The 12426-nt window shown below is 45.7% G+C and overlaps 1 protein-coding gene across 2 annotated transcripts in view; it reads left to right on the top strand.

Annotated features, from left to right (window-relative positions):
• LOC135905005 (ATP-binding cassette sub-family C member 2-like) overlaps positions 1 to 12426 on the top strand; it is a 190191-nt gene that overhangs the window by 43362 nt on the left and 134403 nt on the right. The window lies entirely within an intron of this gene.

The following is a 12426-nucleotide window of genomic DNA, read 5'->3' as shown; positions in this document are numbered from 1 at the left end:
TCTAAGCGTAAGTCAATTTAATCATAGCGCCATATAATATATTCTACGCGCCATGTATTTTAATCCTATCGCCCGCGAATTAATCCAAAGATGCTTTTGCGGAAGTGTTAAATCAGTTCAAAATAATACCGAAATCTTGTAATTTTGCGCCGACCAAGCAAAACTGAAGGGCTTTCTTGTAGAGCATTCTCGTCGGACTAATGAAATGCCTTTCCCGCGCGATATATCATCGAAATGTCGCAGAGATATGGACATTAAATTACTGCCGTTAACAGGTTCATGCAAAACGTACCTCTTTGATGGCTTTGCTGACATGCATTGAAACAAAGGGGCATCGAGCAACAAACTGGGGATTCCTAAGTTGATAAAAACAGCTGAAAAGAGCGTCACGTGACCTCTCATCATTTTGTAGTTTTTTACAAGGCCCGTTGACATGGATATCAAATTGAACGAGCTTCTACAAAGTTTGCGATTATAACCAAGTAACGCATCTGAGATGACATGGAAGAGGGTGTTACAGGATCTCACGTAGTATTCGCTGGCATATTCCTGATTGTCATTCATACTGACATGGATATCAAACGATCGGGCTTCGAAGCAGCTCTGTGACAGTACCCGCGAAGGGTGCGCTAGACCACGTGGTGAAGGATGTCACGTGACCTTGCGTAACTTTGGGAAGCCCACATGCGATTCACAAACACAGTGAGATGAGTGTCAAATGAACGGCAACCACGAATGCTATGCGATGCTACGCATGTAGCGAACGTCAAATCACGTGATAGACGCTGTCCTGTGACCTCACGTATATTCGCTGGCCCTTGCGTGATTCCCAATCACACTGATGTGGATATAAAACGATCGGGCTTCGAACAAGGTTAGCGATGGCACGCTCCTCGCATACGTAATACCTTGTGCAAAATAGTCACGTGACATCAGGTGACTTTAACCAGGCTATGGGCAAGTACCAACCACGCCGACATGGATATCAAATGAATGGGAATCACGAAAGGTACACAGTGATACCCACGTAGCGCAATTCAAATCACGTGGTAAAGGGTGTCACGTGACCTCACGTACCTTTCGCAAGCCCGTGCATGGTCCCCAACCATACTGACATGGATATTAAACGATCGGGCTTAGAACAAGGTTTGCGATGGTACGCACTTCACGTACTTCAGACCACGTGGAAAAGAGTCACGTGACATCACGTAACTTTAGCCAGACCATGGGTAATTACCAACCATGCCGACATGGATGTCAATCGAACAAGAAAATCAAAAGCTATGCGCTGGTATACACGTAGCGCAATTCAAATCACGTGGTAAAGGGTGTCACGTGACCTCACCTATCTTTCGCCGGACAATGCGTGATTCCCAGCCATACTGACATGGATGTCAAACCATCGGGCTTTGAACAAGGTCTGCTATGGTACGCACTTCGCGTACTTCAGACCACGTGGAAAGGAGTCACGCGACATCACGTAACTTTAGCCAGGCTATGACCAATTGCCACCCACACCGATATGGATATCAAACGAACGGGGAAATCAAAAGCTACGCACTGTTGTACACGTAGTTAGCATAAAATCACGTGGTAACGGGTGTCACGCGATCTCAGCTATCTTTCTTGGGCCAATGCGTGATTCCCAGCCATACTTACATGGATGTCAAACGATCGGCCTTCGAATAAGGTTTCCGATGGTACGCATTTCGCGTACCTCAGACCACGTGGAAAAGAGTCACGTGACATCACGTAACTTTAGACCATGAGTAATTGCCATTCATGCCGACATCGATATTGAATGAACGGGGAAATCAAAAGCTATGCGATGGTGTACACGTAGGTAACGTCAAATCACGTGGTAAAGGGTGTCACGTGACATCACGTATCTTTCGCTAGCCCATGCATGATTCCCAACCAAAATGACAAGGATATCAACCGATCGGGCTTTGAAAAAGTCCTGCGATGGTACGCACTCCACCGACTTCAGACCACGTGGAAAAGAGTCACGTGACATCACGTAACTTTTGCCAGATCATGGGTAATTGCCAACCATGCCGACATGGATATCGAACGAACGGGGAAATCAAAAGCTATGCGATGATGTACACGTAGCTAACGTCAGATCATGTGGTAAAGGGTGTCACGTGACACTACGTATGTTTCGCTAGCCCATGCATGATTCCCAACCAAAATGACAAGGATATCAAACGATCGGGCTTCGAACAAGGTCTGCGATTGTGGGCCTATCGCACACTGTAGAGCACGTGGAGGAGATTTACCGGATATCACGTAACTTTACCGTGACCATGAGTAATTGCCAACCATGCCGACATGGATATCGAACGAACGGGAATCCCAAAAGCTATGCGGTGGTACCTAATTGCTTGTAAATATCCGTTAAACCAGCTATCCGGTTTGACGGATATTGGGAAGCGAATCCGGTGTCGAAAACCGGTTATCCGGTAATCCGGATTTCAAGACACCGATAATCAGGACAACGGGTTTCGGGTGGAAGCAATCAATTTAGGTTGCAACTCCTTTCAGACAACAAAAGAACAAAAAAGATTGCTTTTGGAACTCGAGAGCGGCGCGAAGCTGCTTTATTTTCTTCTCTTTCCGTCGTCTGCTTCCATCGGACGTAAAAGAGAGGCTTCTCAATCTGGCTTCTTGTTAACGAATCTCTTTAGCAAGTGCATGGTGCACTAAATTCGGTTGAACCATGTATAACATCTTGCAAAAGAGGAGGAAGAGCGCTGGAGAAATAGCACTGCGTGTTTATGGTGGCAAAGGAGTAGATGTGCCGACCGAGCGTAGTGCACAGCTTCTCCGCATCATGACGAAAAAATGGCGCTGCAGTCAGTGGAATGGCTCTCCTGCACGCGCCGTCGTCCGTACGTAGGGAAGAGCGTCTGTACGCAGGAAATTCAAATGCCTGTTTGAAGATATCGCTGATATGCTTAAAATACCATTATGTCAAGCGCAAGCAAAGCTTTATGGGTATCAGAACGGCAAGTTGGGCCAGTTGGTTGGGATTCATGGTATGGGTTGTAACAGCGCACACAAGACAGGGACAACGCATGGGTACATGGACATGGGTACTTGTGATATTTTCAGAAAACACGACGAGCTGAAACATTTTTTTCAGCTTCTATGCAAAAACCTTACAGCTTTAGAGGCTTTGAGCGAGTACGGAGTTATTTTCAAGTTTTAGACTGTGAACTACTGAGATGTTTTTCGTAGATGTCCTACAGCCAACTTTCGTTATATCAAATAAATAAGGTTCAACGTCCAGAATCACATGAGATAGCTATGAGAGACACCGTCGCGGGGCATTGCGGAGTACCCTGATTGTAGTTAGCATCGGCGTCAACCTAAGTACACGAGCGTTTTGTATTCCGAACCGTTCAAGACGGGACCGCTATGGTAGATAAATGAATCCACTACCTCATCGCCAGCAACACAGCCTTAGCCACTGAACCATCATGGCGGGTAAGAAATACGGTTGGAGCAAGGATATTCCACTTGGTTCGGAATTTACAACTCCCGTTGTTATTAAGCCTTGATGTCGTCCCCCTTTTTTTTAGGCGCAGTAATATATCCTTATATTTGTTTACGCCGTAGCTCGCAATATTTCAGGAACAAGCGAACTTACCTTTCCTCCCGAGTTATGGGGTGCAGCCTTCAGTTCCTTGCACAGAAATTCACACGCTTCCGATCGAGCTATAATTATTGAGCGTGATGTAAAACAACCATTTCGTTAAAATAGAAAATGCAGCAGCCACGGAACCTTCAACTACCAGATCCAGTGACCGAGCATGATGCAATATGTATGCGACGTGTAGCCCCACAAGCGCCGCCACAGAAATATTGACGTCGCAATCTGCAAAGGGTTCATTCGCAGCTTGGTGCTCTGATCTCTCCAACGGTTTGTGATCATAATGACGTGATGTAATCACAGTCCCAAATGATGTTCGCCCTTAAATACTAGGGCATCACATTATAGATATGTAGCGGAAGCATCATATTATTGCATCTTTGATAAACTTATCGTAGTTGACAACATGGGTAAAATGGCGCTTGAAGAACTGTTCCTAAAAGTGTCCTTCACCCACAAGCAGTGTTCTCTGCTGCGTTAGGCCCCCATGATTTATAGTTCAGAGCGAAGAAATAAATTTGTATGTTGATCTTTTCTGAAGCAGAAATACCGCCACTCTTTGGTGCGGGCTCCGCTTATTCGCCATCGGATATGAGGTTCCGCTAGCAATGCCGCTCGCCTTTTGGTCGTAGAAGCTTCAACATATTTTATCAACTTACAAACACGCAATAACAGAGACCCGTATCTCCTCAGGTGAACAAACTGAAGGCTACAGATGAGTTTTTCACTCTGCGTGCTTCTTTTATTGCGCGCCGTCTGCCAGAAGTACCAGACGACATGCGCCACTGAGAACCGTTGCACTGAGCGAAGCGCCACTTTTGCTTCATGATGCGGAGAAGTGGCGAACTATGCTCCAGACGGACCGGTTCGGACACTCACACCTACTCTTCTAGGCACCATAGTGGTGTGCTGGATCGCTTCATCACTAGTGATGGGCAGGTTGCGGAGTTGGGTATGGCAACATGCCGAAAGATCTTCGGACGGCACCACGGCAAAGTGTGGCGTTTGTAATGAGCAGTTTCGCGTTAATATGTCAACCTCATCTCTCGCTATGCACCTTCGGAATGAACATGGACTTCTAAAGAAGCCAGCAAACCATAACTCGTAAGTAGAACGTTCTATTCGAATACCTGTTGAAATGGGTCGTTTCGATGGATTACTTGCTTTTCGCAGCAGGCCTTGGAGAGATATAAATGTTCTCTTACGCATTCACGTAATTTAATCCATGGCCATCAAAATTATTATTAAAGAAGTTTGTCGTACTTGCGAAGACTGAGTCTACCCAGCTCATCAGATCTACCAGAAGTTTTTTGCGCGCATGACTCTCTTGAACATATCATGGCCATTATTCGACACGAACGTCACCATTACCCCTTCATAGAATGCAAAGTTTAGGTACTCGAGTTTTTGTACCAAATGTGATCACTGTGCTTTTTTTATCTAAACCATTCGTCACTCTCAAGCAAATTAATAGCAAGAAAATATTTCGAATCGACGTTGTTCGCTGGATGATATATCTTTAGGAGGACGTACTTCAGAGCAGTTTTCTTGCCATGAATTTGTTTCTGAAGGAGGAATGCTTCAGATACCTGCTCTAACTGATAGCTTTGTTGGCGAAAAAGATTCTATAGCTTCCATGAGAAATATATTTTTTCGCGCTTGCTATTAGTATCAGGACGCACAGTTAAACTATAAAAAATTTAATTTCGCCTCAAGTATTCCCCCAAATGCCCCCAAATTGCCTCCTTTTGATGGTCGCCTTAGAAACTCAGTTTGTTGATGATACTTACAGATGATTACCAAACTTTAATTTGAGTTAGACTTAGTAGACCTGTTATTTAGTGAAAAATTACTCAATAAAATTCTTTGGACTCTTAATTATATTAGTGTCCTAATCAGTGGCGTGGGGAGGATTTCACCGATTTATGTTTACTTTTTTCAGGCTGCCACCAACTTCGGGTGTCAGCGATATTGATGAAGTTTCTGGTGATGATCCGGCTGATGGTAATGAAACTATCAGTTCTGCTACTGATCCTGGGCCGTCTGCGGCGCCTAAGCCTCGAAAACGACGGAAGATGTGCAGTGAAAGACAGGAGGAGATTGACCAGGCGCTAGCAAAAATGGTCGCTGTTAACCAGTTGCCTTTGGCATTCACAGCCAGTGCCGGATTTAGGCATTTTATGGGAGTAGTGGAGCAAAGTTATAGGCCACCTTCAGTTGCTAAGCTGAAAAATCGAATAAAACTTCTGCATAATCAGTTGAGAGACAAGATAATGTCTCAAATTGACGCAGCCACAACTGTTGCCCTCACCACAGACTGTTGGACGTCGAGGGCGCCGGATTCATATATTACAGTGACCGCGCACACTCTGAACAGCGAGTGGAAGTCGCAAGCATTCACTTTAGCAACGGAGGAGATGCAAGAACGCCACACAGGAGAAAACATCGCGCAGCGAATGCAAGAAGTAATTTCGGCATGGAAGATGGACGGCAAGGTAACGGCTGTTGTCACTGATAATGCATCTAATGGCATTAATGCTGTGAATGCGCTGCAAGGTATATTAGAGCCAAATGACGTTACCTGTTCAGCGCACAGTCTCCACCTGAGCATCAAAAAAGCTCTGTCTAACACGGAGATCAATGGCCTCTGCCAGAAGAGCGGAAGATTGGTTGCTCACTTTAGGCATTCTACCGTCGCCAGCGATGAGCTGAGTAGGCGGCAGCAGCTACTCGGCTTACCCACAGAGCGCCTCATGCAAAGCTGTCCGACAAGATGGAACTCGACTTACCAGATGCTTACAAAGCTTATCAAGCATCGGTCTGCTATACAAAGTGTTCTTGCTGACCGAACAATTGTCACAGCAAAAAAAGCGCAGGACCTAGAGATCAGTCAGCAAGAATGGAATGTAATCAGTGAACTTTGTGAGGTCCTTGAGCCTCTTCATCTTGCAACCACCATTCTCTGCAGCGACACGGTGTCCCCTGTCTCCATGGTTCGGCCAGTGGCGAAAGCAGTAGTGAAGAAACTAGAGCTTCAGAGCACGGGTGACTTGCAAGTCGAGAATTTCAAAGAAGTAGTTCGGATGGAGATATCTCGGGGATTTTCCTTGGACTGGGACGCCCAGCAGAGGTCGGTGTCTGCACGCCAGAGAGCTTCTTTTCTCGATCCAAGGTACAAATGCCTCCACTATGAGGAGCCAGATGCCAGAGAGGCAATCCGTAGCAATGTTAGAGAAATGTTAAATCTCTTGTCGCCTTCGGCTGATGAAAGCGGGATGGGTACTACCCAGACCGAAGCAACTGCACTCGACATACTGTTTAATGAACAGCCGCACTTCAGTGACCCGTCCGCTCAATTTGACGCATACCTCTCCGAGCCCCAGCTGGGGCACAACATGGACACTTAAATGGTGGAAGGACAATGAACCCAAATTTCTCCTAGTGGCGGAACTTGCAAAAAAATATATGTGCATCCCAGCCTCATCCGCAAGTTCAGAGCGCGTATTTTCGACTGCCGGAAATATAATCACTGCCAAAAGATGCTGCCTTCTACCGGAAAATGTGCGCTCCCTTGTGTTCTTGTACCAAAATAGGGCGTACATGGATATCTAAAAATGACAGAAGTCGAATAAATAAATCTTCTATATTACCCACGATGTCTTATGTTTGCCAGTACATTTCACCCTTTAAATATTTGTCTGTGTAAAGAACGAAGTCGTATAACCGAACCAGGCGCCCTGCATCTTTCTTCTAGCTAAGTTTTCTGTGCACTCCACGACCTTTTCGAGTAAACGTAACATTCATGCTTCACATTATTCTTGAAGGAGGTATTCAAATGCACATCCTATGTTTATTTGATGCTCCAAAGAGAACTTTCTACACCTCAAGCGATTTCGTTCGCAACCAAATTTTTGTGAAGAAAGAGAAGCAGTCATCATTCCTTCCTGATGTCTGACGTTGTAATTTGTTGGGTCAATTTCGGGAACAAAATATCCGCGTATATAGCAAGGTAAAAACAGTACTGAGTAGGCATATCCTGCAGAAAGTAGGCACAGTTAAATGCAAATTTTCTTTACGTAATAAGCGCACTCCCAAGTCATCTTGTGCCTGAGGGTCCGTTTCCCAAATTTGCATGTATCCTTTTTGTTTATTTTGGCATTCCGAGGCCGTATTCCTTGCCGGTTCGCTTTGGAACGGCTTCGTTGTGGCTGTTACGTGTGGGTTACGTCTCATGTAGGAAGAGTGGAATGTCGTGGCACGAGGGAGACCAGTGAACTAGCGGCCGTTTGCCACAAGGTCGCGTCATCATGTTTGTTTGTACTTTGGGGAAAGATATAGCAATTGAAGGATGTAGCTAGTTCGATAAAAAGAATATTAGTTTATGCACAACATTCGCACAGTTATTTCCAGTGAGCTTCCGATGCGGCCAGCCGGTGGCTCAATTTTATCTGCATTATTTTATTTTTATTTATAGGTGGTGCGCCATACGTTAAGCAATCAAAGCGTTTATCTGAGTGTGGGCCGCAGCTGTAATAGGATTTAGTTTCGCCAGAGTTGAACTTTATAGGACGGACGATTGCGAAGAGAGCTCCGTTCACACATCCCACAAATGCTATTTTTGCAGCGGTCAAGGAAGCGTCCTTGACTGCAGGTTTCCCCTGCGCCGTACAGGGAAATTTCACACCCCTTTTTGTATGCACTGAACTGTAATGGCCCTAGCAACGACGGTAATGACACCACGTGATGTTTCAGTGGTTGCCAAGTCACTGCGGCGTCACTGGAAACGAAGACGCCGATAATGCCGCTCGGGCAGCTCTTGAAGACGCACAAGAAGAGGCCATACCGTTTTGGTTCCTTGTGTTCCTTCATTGTGTCCTTGGTTCGTATTTACGTTAGTTTGCGCAATAAAAAGTTGTAGAAAAGTTATGCAGTTGTCTTTTTTTCAATACCAAGGGAAACATAATGCACAAAAGGAAGCGCAAGGAAAGCCACGGGCCCATTTTTGAGCCGTCTGATAAACAACGCAATCTTATAGAAGCTGAAAGAATCAGCTGTGCATGTGGCACGAGGATACCAGCAATAGAACTGAGAATTTGAATGAAGACCTATTAGCTACTCCAAATATTCATGTCCGAATAATATAATACCCGGCTAGTCAATTAATCAAACCTGATTATCGGTGTCTTGAAATCTGGATAACCGGATTCACTTCCCGATATCCGTCAAACCGGATAGCCGGTTTAACGGACAATTGCAAGCAATAGGTGCCGTCGCATAGCGTTTGCGAATCCCGCTCGTTTGATATTCATGTCGGCATGGTTGGCAATTACGAATATTCTGGCTAAACTTACATGACGTCACGTGACTCTCGTCCACGTGGTCTGAAGTGCGCGAAATACGTACAATCGCAGACTTTGTTCAAAGACCGATCGTTTGATATCCATGTCAGTATGGTTGGGAATCATCCATAGGCTAGCGAAACATACGTGATGTCACGTGACACCCTTTACCACGTGATTTGGCGTTAGCTACGTGTACATCATCGCATAGCTTTTGATTTCCCCGTTCGTTCGATATCCATGTCGGCATGGTTGGCAATTACCCATGATCTGGCAAAAGTTACGTGATGTCACGTGACTCTTTTCCACGCGGTCTGAAGTCGGTGAAGTGCGTACCATCGCAGGACTTTTTCAAAGCCCGATCGGTTGATATCCTTGTCATTTTGGTTGGGAATCATGCATGGGCTAGCGAAAGATACGTGATGTCACGTGACACCCTTTACCACGTGATTTGGCGTTAGCTACGTGTACACCATCGCATAGCTTTTGATTTCCCCGTTCGTTCGATATCCATGTCGGCGTGGTTGGTAATTACCCATGGTCTGGCTAAAGTTACGTGATGTCACGTGACTCTTTTCCACGTGGTCTGAGGTATGCGAAATGAGTACCATCATGGAACTTGTTCAAACACCGATCGTTTAATATCCATGTCAGTATGGTTGGGGACCATGCACGGGCTTGCGAAAGGTATGTGAGGTCGCGTTACACCCTTTACCACGTGATTTGAATTTCGCTACGTAGGTATCACCGCATAGCTTTCGCGATTCCCATTCATTTGATATCCATGTCAGCATGGTTAGTAATTGCCCATAGTCTGGCTAAAGTCACGTGATGTCAGGTGACTCTTTTTCACGTGGTATTGCGTACGCGAAGTGCGTGCCATCGCAGACCTTTTTCGAAGCCCGATCGTTTTATATCCACATTAGTGTGATTGAGAAACACGCAAGTGCCAGCGAATATACGTGAGGTCACGGGACAGCGTCTCCCACCTGATTTGACGTTGGCTGCATGCCGACCATCGCATAACTATTGCGGTTCCCGTTCGTTTCACACTCATCTCACTGTGCTTGTAAATCACATGTGGGCTTGCGAAAGTTGCGCAAGGCCACGTGACATCCTTCGCCACGTGGTCTAGCGCACCCTTCGCGGGTACTGTCACAGAGATCCTTCGAAGCCCGATCGTTTGATATCCATGTCAAAAATTGGAGGCTTATCAAGGTTAAGCCCAGTGGATGCGAAGCATGTATCACGTGATGCAGCGATGGTGGCGGCGCCGCCGCGTCGCGCGCGACGGCGCGAACGGAAGCGTGGAGGCCTCCGCCGGGCGACGTCCGACGGCGGGATATGAGGCCCCATCTGCAGCCGGTGTGACGTCATCACGTGACGTCACATCATGTGATCTCACTTCAGGGTCAATGGTGGCCACCGCCGGGAGGCGACCGACGGCGCGATATGAGGCCCCATCTGCAGCCGGTGTGACGTCATCACGTGACGTCATGTCACGTGACCTTCTTGAAGGTCACTTGAAGGTCAATGGTGGCCACCGACGGGAGGCGACCGACGGCGCGATATGAGGCCCCATCTGCAGCCTGTGTGACGTCATCACGTGACGTCATGTCACGTGACCCCACTTCAGGGTCAATGGTGGCCACCGCCGGGCGTCGCGCGAAGGCCCGAAACCTACGTTAATATGCTTCGCATAATATAGTTGAGAATCAGCAATATGCTGGCGAACGTTACGTCAGATCCCGTAACACCTTCTTCCACGTAATCTCAGATGCGTTACGTGGCTATAATCGCAGAGCTTGTACGAAGCTCGTTCAATTTGATATCCACGTTAACGGGCCTTGTAAAAAAACAAAACAAAAAGATGAGAGGTCGCGTGACGCTCTTTTCAGCCTGTTTTTATCAGCTTACGAATCACCAGTTTGTTGCTGGATGCCCCTTTGTTTCAATGCATGTCAGCAAATCCATCTATAGCTACGTTCTGCATGACCCTATTAACAGAAGCAATGTCCATATCAGTGCAATATTTAGATGATATTTCACGCGGGAAAGGCATTTCTGCAGTCCCATGAAAATGCTCCGCAAGAAAGCTCTTCAGTTATGTTTGGCCAGCGCATTATAATTATAATTCTAACATTATAACATTATAATTATAACATTTCGTTATTATTTTGAACATCCTAGAAGACCTCCGCAAATGCATCCCCCGATTAAATTATTTGGCTCCGAGATTAAGCGTATGGCAGCTGAATTAAATTCACTGGCGCTTGAACGAGAATAGTTGACGCTTGGATTAATTTGAGCGGGAAAATGTAGTAGATTCGAATATCCGAATATCCGGCTAACCGGTTATTTAAACCGGATATTTTCAATATCCGTTTCTTAAAATCCGGATAACCGGATAACCGGTTTTCGAGACCGGATTCACTTGCCTCCGGTTAAACCGGATATCCGGTTTGACGTATATTTGCAAGCACTAGTAGCCAGTATTCCAGTAGACATTAAGAGAAACAAATACAGGTCGGCAGTCCATAAGGCATATAACAGGTGGGCTTCTAGTATCACAAAATGAGTGCCAAAGGAAGAGAAGCGCAGTCGGGGATGGCAGAACATTAGGTGGAGTGAAGAAATCAGGAAAATTTGCATATGCAACTTGGAATCAGCTAGTGCAAGACAGGAGTAATTGCAGATCACTGCAAGAGGGTTACGTCCAGCAGTGTGCATAAAAATAGGCTCATGATAATAATGACGTTGAAAGTTCACTCAAGCAGAATGCGCATTTTATAAGGCCCAACTTTCTAAATTTGTGGAAACAGCAACCTGCTGGATAAATGTCAAAGACTCGGTCGTTCGAGACTAAAATTGCTCCAGGATGTAACACAAAGAGATTCAGTCTTCGCATACTTAAGTGCTACCTGAAGCGCATGACAAGATAACAGCATAAAGGTGGCTTGAATATTATGCGAACTGATTGCTATCCTCTCATGGTATATTTCAGGCACCGGGTTATACCAGTCGGGAATTCCACGATACAAAGAGGGCTAAGCTAACATTACATTTTAGTGACTCCGCTTTAGTTTTGCGAACCAACGATTCATCTTACCGAAGTAATTCACGGTGGAACTACTACTACGGATTCTTGCACAGAAATAAGGGCACTGCAATTACTTCAGTAAGTCTTCGCGGTGTTCTTGCACAAACATAGTAACAAGGAATGGCCAGCCATGGGGCTGTTGTTTTACAGTAAATGCTTGAATTTCATCAAACATGGTATGCTGCTCAATCAGCATGCAATACCTTTTTTTGCCATATTCAGCACTTTCTAGAATAAAAACTTTGTTTGTCAACAACGTTCTGATCTTTTGGTCTACGTAGATGTCGAAGTGTTCCCTAAGACGGCTTAAAAACCCTCAACAATCTCAC

Source organism: Dermacentor albipictus, chromosome 6 (assembly GCF_038994185.2).
Source record: "Dermacentor albipictus isolate Rhodes 1998 colony chromosome 6, USDA_Dalb.pri_finalv2, whole genome shotgun sequence".
Taxonomy (NCBI): Eukaryota; Metazoa; Arthropoda; class Arachnida; order Ixodida; family Ixodidae; genus Dermacentor; species Dermacentor albipictus.
Note: the sequence above shows the minus strand (reverse complement) of the source record. Positions and strands in the feature narration are given on the sequence as shown.